At 41.6% G+C, this 19,418-nt stretch overlaps 1 protein-coding gene across 1 annotated transcript in view; it reads right to left on the bottom strand.

The window, feature by feature from the left end:
* Window positions 1-6,002, bottom strand: part of cnsta (consortin, connexin sorting protein a) — a 48,968-nt gene extending 42,966 nt beyond the window's left edge. The window contains 1 exon segment of the mRNA XM_007898405.2: window positions 5,926-6,002. The gene's annotated coding sequence lies outside the window, so the exon portion shown is untranslated.
* Window positions 6,003-19,418: the final 13,416 nt, after the last annotated feature.

The following is a 19,418-nucleotide window of genomic DNA, read 5'->3' as shown; positions in this document are numbered from 1 at the left end:
GTTTGAACAACTCTCAGCTTCCAAAACGTAGAGCTATTGTTTTGGTTCGAAAAAGATGGAGATTATTTTCTCTGTTCATATAAGGGTCATAAAACTTTGCTTAACCCATATCCTGTTGAACACAACATTGGTATAACAATTGGAATGATAAGCACTTCAAAAGGATGATGTACCTTTTGCCTCCGCATTTTTGAACAGAGTTCTCTCACAAGTGAACAGAATGTTAACCAATGCAATCCTTTCATTATCTAATTTCTTCCATCAATTAAAGCAGAGTTTAGCGAAAATGTTAGCCACATTGTGGCAAATTTGGAATCCAGATGTGGCAAAATTGTGTTTTTGATTATAGTATAGTAAATTAAAAAAAGAGTAATGGATATTGTGATCTCAATACTCATATTTGGACGATATATGTATGTGTACTTTGTCCTTTTTGTGCATTTGTTGGTAAAATAAGACAAAAAGCTGCATGTGCAGCTTTCTGATCATTGTGTATGGTTTACTTCCTTGGTTACTGCTTATTGGTTATCTCCTAAAATAGTGTGTAACAAAGGTGAAAACCCCAGATTTCAGCTCCACGGCTACCAATTGTAGTCAGCCCAAACATTTGGACTAAGGGAGTGAGATTAAAGGAAAGATGTGAGGCAAAATAATAAGTAACTCTACAGTTGTCAATATCATTCTATTCATTTAATAACTAATTTTAAGAAACAAGTCGCTAATCCTGACAAAGAGTTCTTTATATCATTAGAACAGCTCAGGCCTCAAGGAGATTAGCCATGGAACACAGTTGGTTCCCTCAAGTTCATAAAGGCAGCATTTAAAATCTCTAACAAAATCACGAATAAAATTGCTGACGTGTAGAAAGCACACGAGCAAGGAGTGGAAAGATTAAGGGGAAGAAAAAGGAAAGTTGTGAGGCAAAATAATAAGTACCTAAACAGTTGTCAATATCATTCTTTATACAATTCATTGTAAGAAACAAGTCGCTAATCAGAGTTCTTTACATCATTAGAAGAGCTCAGACCATAAGAAGATTAACTACTGTACTCAGCTCAAGTTCACAAAGAAAGCATTTAAAATCCAACAAGTTCAAGCATACAATTGCTGACATGAACAACTCGATGGTCAATAAGAATTATTGCAACTCTAATTCCAGTTGCACAACTATTTCTGTGGAAGGCAATGCAGTACGGGGATTTGCTGAATAAAACTTTTGAACCAATTGTGTTAATTAGCATCCAGTTTGGGAAAAAAATGCTACCTAATGATGTAAAGGACACAAACTCTGCTCCACCCCAACCAAACTTTGTGTGATAATTGCATATAAGATTTGTAACCTTCCAGGGTGCCATAATAAACATATTAAACATACACAATAAATACATAGCATAATAAATGCCATAATAAACATACATCTATTGTCCTCTACTACTTAGTTTCATTCACATAATTTACATTTTTTAAAAAACGTAATACTGTTTCATAGTACCCTTAGAAATTTACAGCACAGCAGGCCATTTGGCCCATTGCGTTTGTGCTGGTTTTTAAGTACTTTCAGTTCCATTTATCTGCCTTTTCCCCATACCCTGCAGCTGGATCCTTTTTAGATATCTAACCAGTTCCTTTCTGAAACCTAAGCGTTTCCATGTTATGCACCCATAGTCTATTTTAGTCACATAAGAAAAAACTATATCCTGAAAATTTCAAGAGAAAGCCCAGAAAACTCCCCTTCGAATTTCTTCTCCTCTTCCCATGGTGAAGCATCTATTTTCTGTTCAATGCCCTCATCCACCATGGTATTGCCCTGGGTCCTACATCTCTTTACCATCTTAGTTTTTATTAATTTCATTTTTGAAACAGAAGAATCTAACTTACTAAAGCACCACTTAAAAAACGTTGGACATTGAGTTTTATATCAATTTTTTGTACTGCTTCAGAAATATTCAGCAACTCGGAAATGGGTCCGCCCCAAGACTGGTATTATTCATGATGGTGCTATGTATTACAAAAGAATATAGAGCAACAACAGTGTAATTTGAGAAGTATGTTTAGCAATGTTTTCTGAAAATAATGCGCTTGTGTGTGTTTTTTGCTGGAAAGAATGTAAGTGATCATTTCCTGTCTCCTGCTAGCAAGCGGTATAGGTGATGCGTATAGATTATTACTTTCTGTTTCTCTGGTACTAGTATCGTAAAAAGTGGATGCTACTGCACATCTGCAGGTAGAATTTTTTGTTCTTTGAAATTCACTATTAATTTTTCCAATGATAATTTTCAATCGCACTGCTAGTGCGTGATATTGGTAATAATATCCTTGCATTTGATATAGCGGTTTTCACGTCGGGAGGACGTCCCAAAGTGCTTCACAGAACACACTGTAAAGTGAATTAACTGTATATTTGTGGGCGAACGCGGCAGCCAATTGCGCACAGCAATGTCCCACAAACAGTCGTAGATTGAAAATGACCAATTTATTATTGTTTTTGGTTTTGGAGGGATTATTATTAGGCTCTGTGTGGAGTAAGGAAACTTGCCCAAGGTTTCGCCCTCTGCCTGGAATTGAACTCAGGTCTCTCACTTGCAAAGCGAGTGCTCTAACCACTGAGCTACAGGACTCCAATGTGTTGCAATGAGTAACAGAAAGGTCATCAGTGTTATCTTGTTGGGTGATGTAGGTAATTTTTTATTGCAAGACTTCAGAGGGTCATTGTCTTTGTCATTCAGTTTTTGTTGTTTTACAGCCTACGTTCTTTTTTCAATGAGGCTGTGTTTGGCTCATTGAAAAAAACAATATAGACTGAAGTTATTTCATTTGAAGAAAAGAAGCAATTTATAGAGGAAGTCTAAATAAAGGATGGCACTACAATAAAGTTGTATTTTGTCTGTATGCAGTGAAATTGCACAGTGCAAGGGAGCACAAAGGCAAAATGTTCACTACAATATCAATTCCTACCCATATGCTGTGAATAGGAAGTGGAAGGGGTGCTGTGCATCTTTTGTAACCAAGTAGAGCAGGGTGAGTTTTATTTTCATGTCTAAGTTGAAGGCTGCACTCATTAAGTTTAAATTCTTTCTCGTTTAAGTGTAATGTTTTCCGTCAATGCATTTAAAAGAAAACCAAATGATTACATGAGAGAGAAAGAAATTAAGGTTATGGGGGGGGAAATAGGATGGGCGAGGACACCAACACAAACTAATTGGGACAAATTGCTGTATTACTCTATGTAAATTTAATGTTCAGTCTTAAGATGTTCAGTCTTAAGATTGGAAATTTTAGAAAAACAGCCTTCAGAGTGGAAGTTTGGAGAGGATAATTCTTTTTTAGACTTACAAATTATCAATTTACTGCAAGTCTTTAAGGTTTAAAATCTAAAATCAAACCGTGGAATTGACCAGGAGTTTTTAAATTGACAGGCGTTCTTTGGGGGTTTCTTTCAAAATTTCCAAGATAGAAATTTGTCTCAGGGGTCTATGTCCTTCCTAAATAGACTGTGGTTGCGTAATTTATAAGTTTTGAGCTGACGTTTGTCCACGGTATCTGGAAAATGGCTGCCCTCTACTGAAATTCTATAGATACTTGTAGAGGATAAGCTAACATTTTTATAAAATTAATACAATAGCACTGTTTGAACAGAGTGCCTGAAATGTGATAAATTTGAATAATAACACAAACAATAATAAAAATACTCCTTACATTTGGCAAAGTGCCTTTCACGTCAGGGAGAACGGCCCAACATGCTATGGGTTTTGAAGACTCGTTTTTTGAGGAATTATTGCTGGGATACCAAAAGAAACTCACTTCTCTTTTCAAATAGTGCCATGGGATCTTTAACTGGACAAGCAGACAGGACCTTGATTCAACGTCTCATCCACCAATAATGCAGTAAAACCCTAGCACCACAATACAGTATTAGGATTTAACACAAATGCTGTAATCATCTACCCAGGAACCAAGAAATAACTACTTATATTGCGTGACTATTCAAGATGCATTCTGTGAAGGGCACACTTGCATAATTTATGGATAAAATGGCATTGAACAGAAGAATTGTTGATAGCAGCATATTTTGGAAAAGTATAAGATCCAGAATTAAAATGAGGGCAATTTTTCAAAAATGCTTTTCCAATACTGAATTAACAGGTAAACGTGATAGCACTGTAATCTCCGTGATGACTGCAGTTCCTGAACTAAAACCTACTCGCATTTAAAGCAGAACACAACAAATTCAAAAATTCTAATAATAATTCATATTCATTTTCCACAATAAACACAAAACAGAATTGCCATGTTGACTCGAGCACAAATGTTCAAAAATGGCATGCATGCAACCATTTCACCCAGAGTACAGAACCAATCTAAGCCACAATAAATGTTAAGAATTTTGTTCAACTTTTATTTAAATTTGTAATAGTTGGTTCAATAGGAATCACACTCCTCAACTGTTAGATTTTTCAAAAAATATTAATTTTAGCATCAAATAACTCAAAAATAACTGATTTGGGCTCGTTTATATTTGGTCTTCCAGCAGAAGGTATCAAGAGCATTTCTTGCTTTATTACAAATCTACCTAAAGTAGACTGTTGAGATCACCAAATACTACAACATTGCAAGCTTATTCGCATCATAAACCAAAGCAGACCACAAATTTGAAGCCCAAATAAAATGGATCACTCACGCCATGGCATGGCATGGCTGTGTGTGGGACGCTGCTGTGTGCAATTGGCAGCCGTGTTTCCCCCACAAAATGCGATCACTCCCCTTTACCATATATCCCGTCAAATACTTCGAGATGTCTCAACGACCTGATAAGGTGCTGTATCAAATGCAAGGATGGATGGCCGTTGTGCATGGACCAAGCGAAGCTTTGCTGGAATACACCGACTCCCATCAGTTCAAATCTGGGTGTTATACACTCAAAATCCCCACCACCGCCACTGGAGAAATCCTCAATGCTGTCAGCAGGAAATTGCTGGGGAGCTCTGGGGGGGGGGAGTGGTGGTGTGGGGGGTGTGTGTGTACAGCTGGGGCTGAAGATGGTGAGGAACCTGGTGATCGTGGGAACTTCCAAACCCACACAGACACACACCACCGGGCGGACAGCAATTGGCTCCTTGCGCGTCTCTGAGGTTAATTTATATATATTTGTTTTTCTTTCGACGGTTCGGGGAATCAATTTCTCAGCCGTGGGGGGGGACGGCTGCTGCAGGTCCCAGTAGTTGTGGGTGGGTGGGGGGGGGTAGTGGAGGGGAGGGGGGAATTCGACGCTGTTTTTAAAACCTCCAGCGGTGGTGTCGGTGAGAAATTGCCCCGAAATCCTTAATCCTGAAAATCACCTGGAACATGTTTAGCCGGAGCCGAGCTGCCGGCGTGTGTGTGTGTGTGTGTGTGGGAGAGGGAGGGAGGAATGGTGCTGGTGCTGGTGGCTCTCTCGCTCTCCCCCCAGGGCAAGTCACACACAAGGATGGGGAGGGAAGGGGGGGGTGGACACGCCAGGGCTGGGGAGGCAAATGGCAACGGATAAAAACACCGGCAGCAAAATCCCGCCCTCCCTTCCCCCGCTCCCCGCTCGCACTCACACAGCCACGGCAACGCGCGGCTCGGTGTGGCGCGGCCAGCATCACCTCGGCGGCGGCTGCTTCGTCAGACCGAGGCGCCCGAGCTGCCCCCCCCCTCCTCCCCTTCGGCTTCTTTCCGAAACAAGCACCGCTAGGCCGGGGCCAGGAATGAGATGACAGCGTTGCTTGTCACTTCGCGAACGGAACAACTTACCCTCCGCGACGGCCGCCGCGGAATCCATGGCCTCTCACTGACTGACTGACTGCCTGACTGAGCGGCGCGAGCCGCTGCCTTCACAGCCCCACCGTGCGGGGAGGGAGGGCGCGAGCCACCGCCGAGACGTTAGAGTGGGGTCGCGCGCAGTACCTGACGGTTGGTCCGAGCTCCGCTCGCGCTGTCGCCGCCGCTTCTTCCTGCTGCCACATACGGGGATTTACTCCCCCCCCCCCGCCGCCCGCGCGCTCCTCCTCCTCCTCTCCCCCCCCCCCCACCACCACCTCCAGCAACAGCCAATCACCGGCCAGTCAGGGGAAGCTGGTGCTGGGAGCACGACGGCTGGTGGCCATCATGGCGTCGCCATCACCGGGAGCGGTGGCGCTGCTCAAGGTGGCCCGCGGTTTGCCAACCTTTTCGCATCCTCTCGTGGTGTCACCTGTGCCTTTCGGGACGGGTCTAACCTGTTAGTTTACCGGGAATAGGTGTAGTTGAGTGTGTTGATGTCAGACAGACAGACAGACAGACAGACATTGAGGTCTTACAGATACAATACAATTTACACCCATATCCACAGCGCCTGTCACCGTTGGGAGGTGGGTCCTGTTCTGTTCCTCCTGCTCTATCACTGACTATAGCAATGGGGCTATTCTGTTTTCATTGGAAGTGTTTTTTTTTGCTTTTCGTCCAGAGATCTGCAGGTAGGATGAGCAGACAAAGCAGGGTAGGCGATACCCTCGCATTATCGCTTGGCACTGGTGCCCACTCATTGCAAGAGCCTGTGAAGGTAGTCTGTTACGTCTCGAAGTACTTCGGTGTCTTGTAGAGTAGTGGTTAGAGCACTCACCTCGTAAGTGAGAGGACCTGGGTTTGATTCCCGGCAGGGCGAAACGTTGGGCAAGTTTCCTTACTCCACACGGCTCTGATTATCTAGGAGTAGGTAGGAACCCGGTTGTGATTAGTCGATTGGTGGATCACTTTTCCGGGGATAAGAAACCTTAAAAAAATACTCAATAATAATTTGATCACTCAATCCACGACTGTTTGTGGGACACTGCTGTGCGCAATTGGCTGCCGGGTTTTGCCCACAAATATACAGTCAATTCACTTTACAGTGTGTTCTGTGAAGTGCTTTGGGATGTCCTCCCAACGTGAAAAGCGCGATATCAAATGCAAGGATTATTATTATTATAGCACTGACAGAAACTCTCAGAACATGGAAACTGAGAATAACTCCAGAAATCTAATCCATCTCCCACACATGTCCTTTTTCCCTTCAACTGAACTCTGTGCAGTATTTGTTAAAGTTACTTATAAGGTATAGAGTTGCCATTGTTAATCGCTGCATCCTAATCCTTGAAAACAGGGTATTCAAAACTGCAATCACATCTCAGATACTCAATTCTGAGGATTATAATTATGATTTTTTTCACTTTACTGGTAATATCACTTCACATCTGTACCTCTCATTTGTTATTGACAGATGTAGATAATCTCAACATCAGAATGTGAATTGGTTCTCACATTCTCCTCTTCTCGATTTCCTGTTATCAGTCTTTATAATTTGGTTTCATTTTGTGAGCTTGGCTTTAAATGAGACTTCGCAAGTGTTACTATATAAACATACACAAGCCATTCACACATAGTGTTTCTTGGCATGGATGCAGTCAGTGAAAGAATATAAAGGGAGCTATTCAGATAAGGAAACTAGCCATACTCATTGCAGTAAATTGCTGGCAGTCACTACAATTATCTAAACAAGAAGGTACAAGAAGCAAGTTTAAAATTTTTTTTTTCTTTCAGTGTGTATGAGGGTATGTTAACAACAACACTTGTACTAATATAGTGCCCTCCACGCAGGAGTGCTTAACAGTGGTGGAGCCTGACTGTGAGCCAGGGGGGAGGTGCCCATAAGAACGGTCGAAGAGGAAGATTTTCAGGCAGAACTTGAAAAGGGGGAGAGAGGGGGCAAGGCGGAGGGATTGAAGGAGAGTGTACCAGAGTTTCGGGGCTTAGTGGCTGAAACCACAACCTCCGATGGTGGGGTGGAGGGTGCGAGGGACGAGCAGGAGGCCGGTGCCAGTCGAGCAGAGGCGCTGGGTGGTGGATTGGGGAGTGAGGAGGTCAGAAAGGTAGGGAGGTTGCTAGAGAATGAAGGGATTTGAACACGAGTGTGAGAATCTTGAAGTTGGAGCCTGGCCAGAACTGGTGAGATGTGGATACAGAGTTTGGTCCGGGTCAATATGAGGGCAGCAGAGTTCTGAATGAACTGGATCTTTTGAATAGTGCAACTGGGGAGTCCGGCAAGGAGTGAGTTTGAGTAATCCAGGTGAGAGATAACAAATGCATTCAGCTGGATTTGGGGTAGGTACGGTCGGAGGTGGGCCATGTGGCGGAGGTGGAAGAAGGCGGTCCTGGTCAGGGACTGGATGTGAGGGAGGAAGGAAAGCTGGGGGTCAAACCGGACGCCTAGATTGCACGCTAGTTTGGTGAGTGTGAGGGAGGGCCCAGGGAGAGTGAGGAATTCAGATCTGCCGGAGTGAAGATGATGACAGGAGCCAAGGAATATGGCTTCCGTCTTGTCCACATTCAGTTGCAGGACATTTGCACTCATCCAAGCCCTAATGTCTGCCAGACAAGCTGATCGGCCGACCTGGAGTTGGTACTGGAGGAGGCAAACTACATTTGTGTGTCATCTGCATACATGTGGAAGTTTACCCCATGTCTGAGAATGACATCGCCCAGAGGGAGCAGATAGATAAGGAAAAGAAGAGGTCCAAGGATGGATCCCTGGGGTACCCTGCAGGTAACCGGGCGGGGACGGGAAGTCATCCCTATGATTTCTTGGTTAACCTCTATGTATTCTTGGTTATCGGCACTTAATCTCATGAACCGTATGCTTCCTGTGGCTGAAAAGAGGAAGGGGGATTTTTGTTTGCTACCACTGGTAATGATGTTTTGCAATATCAGCCAGTTGACACAACAGCAGTGTAGTGAAGCAAACCCCTTCGATTTAGCATTAACCTCATAGAAAGGTACCAACCACCTAGAGTTGAACTCTCTAGGGACTGGGATTATCAAACCTGCAGCCCACCACGGTGCTGATATATTTTGATACTTGAAAGTTAGATAAAAATCAGCTGGCAACGCCTCATCAGTTCCAAGAAACACAGAAGTAAATTTACTAATCGGCTCAAAAGAGAGGTAGATGGATGGGCCATGTCTCTGCAGCGCAAGTCCTCTCTCGCACACTAGGCTCTGTGAGTCTGTCACCCCATTTTTACTTAGCTCCCCTGGCTCTCCTTCCCCCAGTGGATCAAATTCAAGATTCTTGTCTTCACTATGAAATGTCTTCATGGCTTTGCCCCAGTCTAGCTCTGATTTTCTGTCACCTTATCACCATGTTTGCTTCCCCTGCTCAGCAAACACTGGGCTGCTTCACAAACTTCATCTAGTGCACCCCACCATTTGCAGGCAAGCCTTCAATCACTCTGCCCCCATTCTCTAGAACTGCATCCAGAGCCCCTCCACCTTATTCCCTCCTTCCTCACCTTCAAACAGGCCTGAAGATCTATCGTCTGATCTATCTGCACAATTAACACCTCTTCTCAGTTTTGTTTCAACCCACAACCCCCCCACCTTTTGTTTTACAAAACAGTACCCGTTGCCTCCGTTCCTCCGGGTGTGGCCTCCTCCTCGTCCCCCAAGTCCTCCGCTCCACCCTCGGCGGCCGTGCTTCAGCCACTATGCCCCGAGGCTCTGGAACTGCCTTCCTCACTCCCTTCGTCTCACTTCCTCCCTTCCCATTTTCAGGTCTCTGCTGAAGACCTTTCTTTTCGACCGCGCCTTTGGTCACCTTCCTCCCCCTCCCTCGGTCCCAGGATCCGTTACTGTAAAGCGCTCTGAGACGCCGGCCGGCGTGGAGGGCGGCTCTCTAAATCCAAGTTGTTGTTGTTGTTTATGCCACTATCACCTCTTTAACCCATCAACTAACACATTCCTTTGTCTTCTTTTTTATCTTCTTTGTCTTCCTGGTCCTGCCTCCCCATGTTCCAGTTCTGACGAAGGGTCGTGGATCCGAAACGTTGACTCACTTTCCTTTCTCCATAGATGCTGCCTAATCTGCTGAGTTTTCCCAGCTCTCACTGTTTTTGTTTCTGAAGATCTATCTCTTTAATTGTACTTTTGCCACTTTCTCTTCCCCCTTCAGCTCGTACTCCTCCTCTAGATCGGTTTCTCAGTCAGTTGTATGAAGTAGTTCAAGAAGTCCTCATGTGAAAGGCATTATATAAAATCTAAATTACTGTGTTCTTCGAAATGAACTTACTCAGTTGGAGAAACAAGTCACTTTCTGGTATACACAGGTTTATTACAGTATATTCTGTGAAGCGCTTTGAGACATCTAGAAGACATGAAAATGCAAGGATTATTATTATTATAATTAACAGTATGAACAATGTAGAATTTGCCTGGACTGACTCCTCCCATACCTGCAATCTCTGGTTATCTGCACAGTCTGCTTTGGTTTATTGATGCTGCAGTCACTGCTTAAATTGATTTCCTTACTGATAAGGTTAATTTTGAAATATTTTGGCAATATATATAAGGACAATTACATATCTGACTCCAGTGGAATTATAATTGTCTCCTCAAATAATGAAAGCAATATCCTTTTACAGTAATTTGTTATTGACAGAGAACATTTAAACAGCTAGAGAATTGCTAATATATAGGTTCCATTTATAGAAATATTAATCGATGGATTTACTGTGTTTGGCTCAATTAGTAGCATTCTTACTTTATGTCAGAAAGTTATGGTTTCAAACCCTGCATTCAGACTTGAGCTCATAGTCTAGAGACTAGACTAACAGCAGCGTTGTGGGAGCATTCATTTTTTTTTAGATGAAATGGAGAGTCGATCAAGAGAATTGCAGGCATTGTAATTGATTGAAATCAGATTAAAAAATCTATTTACCTAAATGGATATACCAGTTCTGATGGACATTAAAGATCCTATGACACTATTTGAAAGGAGTTTCTCCTGGTATTCTAGCCAACAATATTCCAGATTAATTGGTCTTCATCTCAAAGTTTTGCTGATGCAAACGTCCGTCTTGTTGTCCACAAAACCAGTAACTGCACTGACAGTAATAAGCTGTGAATGCTTTGAAATGTTTTGCCATGCCACTCATAAGAGATAAGTAATGAACTTAAACAAAAAGCATTTATATATGATCCATATTAAAAACTAGGGGAGGGGAAAGGTTAACAGATTGTTAGTCTATATGAATCAGAGAGTTGTTCATCAAGATTTTGAGCTCACCGTCTATACTGACACTCCAGTGTAATGCTGGGTGAGTGCTGTTTCATTTACCTACACATATACAGTCACTATATTTGCACTTTGAGATGTTGCAATGATGTGTTGAGGCACTACATCAAATGCAAGGATTATTATTCCCAGGGTTGGGAATCTGTTACTGGGATCAAATAATCCTGTAAACTGGGACTGAAGTAATTTGTTAATTGCTTTTTTAAAAGGGATTTATAAAGGGAACGGAACAGAAATTAAACTGGTAATGTAGAAGTTGTAATACAAAATAACTTGTTCTTGCTTCGTATGGGATTAAGAAACTTTGGAATTTCTATCTGTGCTTATAGATTGTCATTCCTCTGACATTGGGTGGGAACCCATTTGTTTCAATCTATTGAATGATATTTTTATTTCTTTAAACTGATCAAAAAGGCATCCACTGAAAAGTCGAATTACGTAACATTACACCCTCGTTATTAAAAATGGGAATTAATGTGTGTTTGTTCCCTTGGTTTCTATTTGCTGCTATAAATGTGATATAAGACAGGTTTCATTGCCTGTGCAGTTTCTGAAAACAGGAACATTGTTTTCTTGGCTTTCCAGCAGATCTACAATTTCTGCATTAGGCAAATGGAGTTTTTCTTTCAGAGCAACTTCCACAAAACAATAATAAAGTTTCATTGCACTGCAACCTTTACAGGCCAGTTTTGATTCAACTTCCAATGACTGTTGAGTGGATTTCCAGTAGTGAGCAAAAAAAATCCTTGGCTAGAACCAAGGGTTTTCTTGGCTCCAATATTAACTGCCACAATAAAGAAGCTGGTCACATGTATTTGTTCTTGAGGGCACCTTTTCCCAGAAAGGTTTTATTTTTATTTTCTCCAAATTATGGTATGAGTACCTGATTTATTTAATGTTCAAATTGGATATTTCTGTAAGTCAAAGAATACTATGATCAAACTGTATTTTTAACCCAAACTGATAATCCACAATAATTTTATTTGCCAGGAAGGCTGCTTTCTGTGTTAAATATATGGTTTCCATCCCTTTGAGAATTGACAGGCTTTCAGCATCTTCCATAGTCTCGGCAAAAAAAGTACGAGGGAGTATGTGGTACAGTCATGAAAAACATACACAAGATACTTTTATATATCCCACCCCTGCTGTGAAAGTTTTGTTTACTTCTATCTAGATGGAGGCACATGACAGTAGTTAAAAATGGCATCTAGCATTTTTAGACATGTTAAGCGGTGTGCAGCAAATGAATTTATAATAATAATCCTTGCATTTGATATAGTGCTTTATCACGTCTCCGAGACGTCTCAAAGCGCTTCACAGAATACGGTGTAAAGTAAATTGACTGTGTATTTTGTGGGCAAAACACAGCAGCCAATTGCGTACAGCAGTGTCCCACAAACAGTTGTGGGTTGAGTGACCAAATTATTATTTTTTTTGAAGGAATTATTATTCCCGGAAAAGCAATCCACCAATCAACTATCAACCGGGTCACTCTAACTCTACTTGGAGTCCTGTAGCTCAGTGGTTAGAGCACTCCCCTTGCAAGCGAGACATCTGGGTTCATTTCCAGGCAGGGCGAAACCTTGGGCAAGTTTCCTTACTCCACACGCCTAATAATCCCTCCAAAACAAAACAATAATAAATTGGTCATTTTCAATCCACAACTGTTTGTGGGACACTGTCGTGCACAATTGGCTGCCGTGTTTCACCCACAAATATACGGTCAATTCACTTTATAGCATATTCTGTGAAGTGCTTTGAGACATCTAGAAGATGTGAAAAGCGCAAGGATTATTATTATTATTGCTGGTAAACAGAGGCGTGTGGAGTAAGGAAACTTGCCCAATGTTTTGTCCTGCCAGGAATTGAACCCAGGTCCTCTCGCTTGCGAGGTGAGTGCTCCACCAAAGCTACAGGACTCACAGCTTAGGTGATTTCGCCGATTAAGATTCACCATTGAATGATGAAAGTGTACAAACACTTATGTGCTGATGTGAATACTGTAAGATGCTGGGTAAATCGTGTGAAATGAGAAACTGAACTTCAAGATAGGTCTCGAAGCTGGAAGCCGGCAACAAGGTTAATGAAGAGAATCCACAGAAAGTTGAATCCACAGAAATAACGGCACTGCTGTATTTAAAAAAGCTTGTTTTGTGTCTATGTTAAGTTTTGTAAATTAACAATGAAAGAATTTTGAGAAGAGAGAAAGGAGGCATTACTTTTGGGATATCCCTCGTAAAAGATCTACTTTCTTTTAAGACTAGAAACACATTTCTTTGATTTGGAATCCAGCAATGACTTGTGAAGCCAAAGTAAATTTCACTTTGTGCCAAAATTAGTCCCATGGATGTAGTTTTCTCGTCTCAGAATTTTACTAATGAAATAATTTCACAAGAACTTTGAGCTGATTCTGTCATGTCAATTTTTAGTTGATTGCGATAGCTGTTATGAACTTTTGTGCAAAAGATGGAATCTCCTTCAATGTAAAAAAATGTAGCTTTGATCTTTTCACCAGGTTTGTAATTTCTATTTAATTTTTTTTTCATTTAAATTGATTTTCAATTGTTCCTAAATAGCTTTATGTTTACATCCATATTGCTACCATATTGTCACATGTTTCTAGTGTACCTCATTTTAACTTGGAACAACTCCATGTAATAATAATCCTTGCATTTGATATAATGCCTTTCACATTGGGAGGCTATCTCAAAGTACTTCACAAGATTTATTATAAAGTATAGTGACTGTATTTTGCAGGCAAAGACACAGCTAATTTCACCAGAATGATTTTCAGTGAATATTTTCAGATGAGATGTTACCAAGGTCCCGTCTGCCTGTTCACATGGATGTTAACAATCCCAAGGCACTATTCAAAAAGAAAAGGGAGTTTCTCACAGTATCCTGGCCAACAAACCCTCAAATAAAATTGGTCATTCGTTTCATGGCTATTTATGGTACATTGTGGGCATAATTGTTCTGCCTAAAAAAACAGTCACTCAGTTTCACAGAAATTCCTATGAAGTGGTTTGAAACGTCCTTCCTACCTTATTTTAGAATCACTATAAAATTAGATAGGCTCTGTGCAGAAAAGTGCAGTGTTAAACATTTCCTCTACAATACAGACTGCTAAATGGTCCAGATTTAATTCCCACGCTTTTTGGGGCTGTTTGAGTAGACCTTAACATCAGGAGTTGGGCAAGTTCTTTTCCAAGAAACTTTCTACATGATTTATCATTGGAACCCTTTCTTAACACAGTGTCTAACTGTCTAACTTGTAAGGATTTAAAGATTTTAAAGAGGACTTAAAGAGTTCTTACAGAAGTTATCAAAATATAACACTATCAAAATCTCCAGTGTTGTTACCCAAGCTTTTCCCATTCTGTAAATTTTGCTGGTTTTCATATGAACAATAGTTGCTTCCATATTGTGAATTGTATTGCTTGTAATTTCAGTTTTTGAGATCTTAATCACAGGATTCTGGACCTCAAGCTATTTAGTCTCAGGCAAATAACGAGTTTCAGAAAAATATCTCCATTTGATTTAGTTAGGTTGAGAAATCCAATATTTCATTTTGAAAGCTAAATGCAAACTTACCGCTCCACCCTCGGCAGCCGTGCCTTCAGTCACTACGCCCCGAGGCTCAGAAACTCTCTTCCTTACTCCCTTCACCTCACCCCCTATCTTCCTATTTTCAGGTCTCCGCTGAAGACCTTTCTTTTCGACCGCGCCTTTGGTCACCTTCCTCCCTCTCCCCATGGCTAGGCCCCGGGATCCGTTACTGTGAAGGACTCTGAGACGCCGTCCGGCGTGGAGGGCGCTATATAAATCCAAGTTGTTGTTATTGTTGGTTAAGAAAGCTACATATTTATACTGTTTCTTATTGCTATTTCTAGTACATAACACCTTGTGGTCTTAGCCTTAGCCTGTTACAGTATAGAAGACCTTTTGATGCTGATACTGGCTCCTTCACTGGAACTAATTCACTCACCCCAATTCACAGCTCTATATGTCTATATGTTTTTAAATATTGATCAGTGCTCTTTTAAATGTTGTTGACTTAGCTTCAATAACATCTTGGAAAAAGTATTCCTTGTTTTGATGATCCTTAGCACAAAGTTGTTTTTTCTAACCTCCTCAATTCTTCCAGTAAAAATCCCAATCTTATACCCGTGTATTGCCAATGTGAATAATCTTCCACTATTTAGTCTCTCAAAATCCTTCCTAATTTTGAAGAGCTCTATTTTATTAGATCACTTCTTCTCTATTCCAGTAAAGACTGCCCCAATTCTTTGAGATTGCATCGTAGAATTCTTTGCCACAAATTGTTATTCAGGGAGAGTCCATAAATTTTAAAATAGAATTAGATAGGTGTTTGAAGAACATTTTTAATGGGTACAGAGAGCACTAAGAATATAGCTGAGAATATATGCCACAATTTTCTCGAGACAAACTTCACTATCTAAAAGGTATCATTCTGCAAATGTGAAAATGCATAATGTATGTATATAATGCATTAACTGAATTATAGGAGCATGACCCACATAGCATTGTATGCAAGATAGTGGGGAAAAAGGTTAAAAAAATAAATAACTTCTGACCAGGTCTAATGAAATACACTGAAACCCTGGCAACCCGACCAATGGGAGGGTGGGGGGAAGGGGGAAACTGGTCTTTCTGGCTAAGTGTAATTACAATGTCAGTGCTGGCATTTGCTGGCTTTTTTTAAACCCTCAAAAAACCCTTTCTTGACTCATCTCTGCTCTCCAACTATCACCCCATTTCAAACCTTTCTTTTCTATCAAAGGTCATGGAACGAGTCATCAATTCCCAGCTTCGCTCTTTCCTCTCCCAGCATTCCCTCCAGGAACACCTCCAATCTGGGTTTCGCTCTGCTCGCAGCACAGAGACAGCCCTGATCAACGTGACAAATGACATTCTGTCCACCTGCGACCAGGGCTCTCTCTGTCTCCTCGTCCTTCTTGATCACTTTTGATACTGTTGACCACTCTATTCTCAATGGTTCTGTTCTTGCCTGGTTCCAAACCTACCTTTCCCACCGTCAGCACTTCGTGGCCACCAACGGCTTCTCCTCTCGCCCCCACACTGTGGAGTGTGACATCCCTCAGGGCTCTGTCCTCAGTCCCCTCCTCTTCAATCTATGCATGCTCCCGCTCGGCGATGTCATCCGCATGTGTGCGTTCAATATCCACATGTATGTTGATGTCACCGAACTCTATCTCGCCGTCTCCACCCTCGACTCCAGGACCCTTGATGTCCTGGCTAATTGTGTCCGACATCAAGTCTTGGACGAGAGCCAACTTCCTACAGTTCAATGTTGGTAACAGAGAGGCCCTCCTGCTTGGCTCCTGGCAGCGCCTCCTCACCTCAGCTGCTGACACTATCACCATTCATGGCTGCTCTCTTCACCTCTCTGAGCCAATCCAATCGACCCTCAGTTATCCTTCAAACCCCACATTCGTACCGTGACCTATTCCGCCTTTCCACACCTCTGCAACATTGTCCACCTCCGCCACTGCCTCTCACCACATGCCAGCAAGATCCTGATCCACACTTTCATTAAGTCCTGGCTTGACTCCGCCCCCACACTCTGGAACTCTATCCCGCAATCCCTCCACCTCACCCCCTCTCTTGCCTCCTTCAAGTCCCGTCTGAAGACCTTCTTCGAACGTGCCTTTGGCCACCTTCCTACCCTACTGCCCTCCTGGCCTTCTGACCCCAACTCCCAGGTCAGATCCAAAACCTGATTGTGCAGCGCCTTTCCGACGAAGGGCGCTATACAAGTGTAATTTGTTTTAAGAACCAAAAAATGCAGGTACCGGCATTGTAATTGTTTGACTCCCATGTGCAGAAGAGAGCGAATAAGCCATCTTCTGCTTGCAGGATCTAAACTGAGTCAATTGGCAAGCACGGTGAGGTGTGTGCTAGGAGAGTGGGGCAACGTAAGTCTACATGCAAGTCCACAGAATAAGGTTTCGAGCCTGGTCTGGCTAGATACGATTTCTGGATATCCGGAGAGTAAGCCGGGCTTTACTGTCATTCAATTGAAATATTGTTGACGAAATAAAGCTTCCGCATGCATTAATAATGCAATCAGGCAAGTATCTTCCAGTGTCCTGGCCAACAATCCCACAGATAAAATTGATCATTCACTTTATGGGTTTACGGGACACTGCTGTATGCAAATTGGCTGCCATTAATCAAAAAAAACTGCAGTAAATCATGTGAGGTGCTTGGAGCATCTTCCTGACATGAAAGATACTGTATCAAATGCAAAATTATTATTAGCTGAGCAAAATAATGGCACACTATGATGTGTCACACTAACCTATCATGTGTTTCATGTTCAAATTCGCAGTTTATCAGCTGTGCAATATATTTGAATGATTCTAACTGTGGGGAAAGCTGTGATGCAATGAGCAGTGAAATACTTAAAAGCAATATTGTGCAACCTTTTTATTTTCAGTCTCGAGAGCATATATATATATATATATATATTACTAATGTACATTACAGGAACAAACTTAAATCAAGTAAGAATTAAAAGTAAAATTAAACTTAGAATGGGTCAAAACAAGATGGAATCTTGGTCTCAATGATGCGGGGTTCGTTGTAAGTAAAATAGATGCAAAAAGTGAGGGGAAGGCATGTGATTCCTAATACATTAAGTCTTTTTGGTGGGAAAGAGCCAAAAGAGGGACTAAGGGGGTATAAATTAGGTGGATAGGAAGGGATCAAGGTTGTTGATTCTTTTGGGGCCACTTCCATCTGCTGATGTGATCAATTTTGACTGGAAGTTACGCTTGATGACTTTTTAAAAAGAAATATTATTATTTGGGGAGTTTCTGCTTGCCTTGAGTGTAGTATTATATTAGTTATTAAGGTAGAAATTTTACTGTTGAATGTGGCGACAGTTTATTTATGTTTGTTTATGTTATTGCAATTGAGCAATAAGCCAGTGCAAGGGCATTTAATAAAAACTACTTCTTAACTTCTATAAAGTCTGCTCGAGTTGTAATAGTAAAAGGAGGGGAAACATTGTGACAGAGGCCACTTAATAATAAGTGACACAAATTGTTTAACAGGAGGGAGGACATCCCAGTGCCTTGGGACATACTCCCGACATGAAAGGCTCTATACAAATAGACCAGTGATGAGCAGTTCGACAACAACAAATTTACATTTACCTTGTACCTTTCACATCTAGAAGATATCCCAAGGCACTCACTGCTCTACGAACAGTGACTGGATCTTCAACATGATGGGGGGTGCGGGGGGTTTGATAAGAAGTTCGGGAGAAATGATCGTCTGGTCAGTGATTAGAGAGCATCAATTTAAGGTAATTACCAAAGAAGCAAAGGATGAATTCAGAAGAAGTTGTTTGGACATGAAATGATTATCCAGAAGCAGTGGTGGAGGCAAGATTCATATCAGCTTTCAAGAGTATAGGTAAAAGGGAAGTAAATGGATTGCTTTTTGAAAAAACTCACAGACATGATAGACCCAATGGCCTTCTATGTTATAACGTTTTATGGTTTCAGAGGCAACAACTACCTTCCCCAGTTAAGTATTAATTATGTAGGAGCCTGAACAGTTGGTAAACTGGTCAACACAGCTGAGCTCAATTCTACTTTCATTATAGTTCACATACATGCATTTCCAAGGTAACTGGAGAGTTACCAGATGCAGGAACCAAGCATGATTTCCCCCCTCAATCCAGGTGCTGAGATCAATTTCAGCACTGATCTGCTAACAGAACTGACTGCGCTTGGTATTTTTCTGTTCTTCATGCCTCATTTCCGACCCAACTGTCCAGCGCCTTGGGACGTCTTCCCCACGTGAAAGGCACTCTATAAATGAAATCTTGTTGTTGTTATCATTGGATAAGCTTGGTGGACTGTAAGGAACCCCAAGTGTTTGTTTTAAAACTTTCAAATGACCTTAGGTAATGGTTCTGGTTCCTTATTTGTACAAATTAGCAGATTACAGTTGTGTCAATTGTTGGGGATGCAATAATTGATCATCAATTATTGCATTGAAAATAGGACTGGGTTTAATGGAATACCATCCACGGTTGAGTACCTTGTCAATGCTCAGTTTTAAACTCACCCACAGGCGAACGGTAATTTGATCAAGGTACTAGAACCAGAGGTCTGCCAGCGTCCATGTGACCACACCTCAGTAAGAATCACCGAGCTCAGGAAACATTTTTTGTTACAAAAAATTTCAATGCAAGGTCATCACTTACATTTAAAAATGTTCCCATGAAAATTAATAACTCAGTTGTTACCTTGTT

The sequence above is a fragment of the Callorhinchus milii genome, unplaced genomic scaffold (genome assembly GCF_018977255.1).
Source record: "Callorhinchus milii isolate IMCB2004 unplaced genomic scaffold, IMCB_Cmil_1.0 Scaffold3, whole genome shotgun sequence".
NCBI classification, from domain to species: domain Eukaryota; kingdom Metazoa; phylum Chordata; class Chondrichthyes; order Chimaeriformes; family Callorhinchidae; genus Callorhinchus; species Callorhinchus milii.
This window is presented reverse-complemented; position numbering and strand designations above follow the sequence as displayed.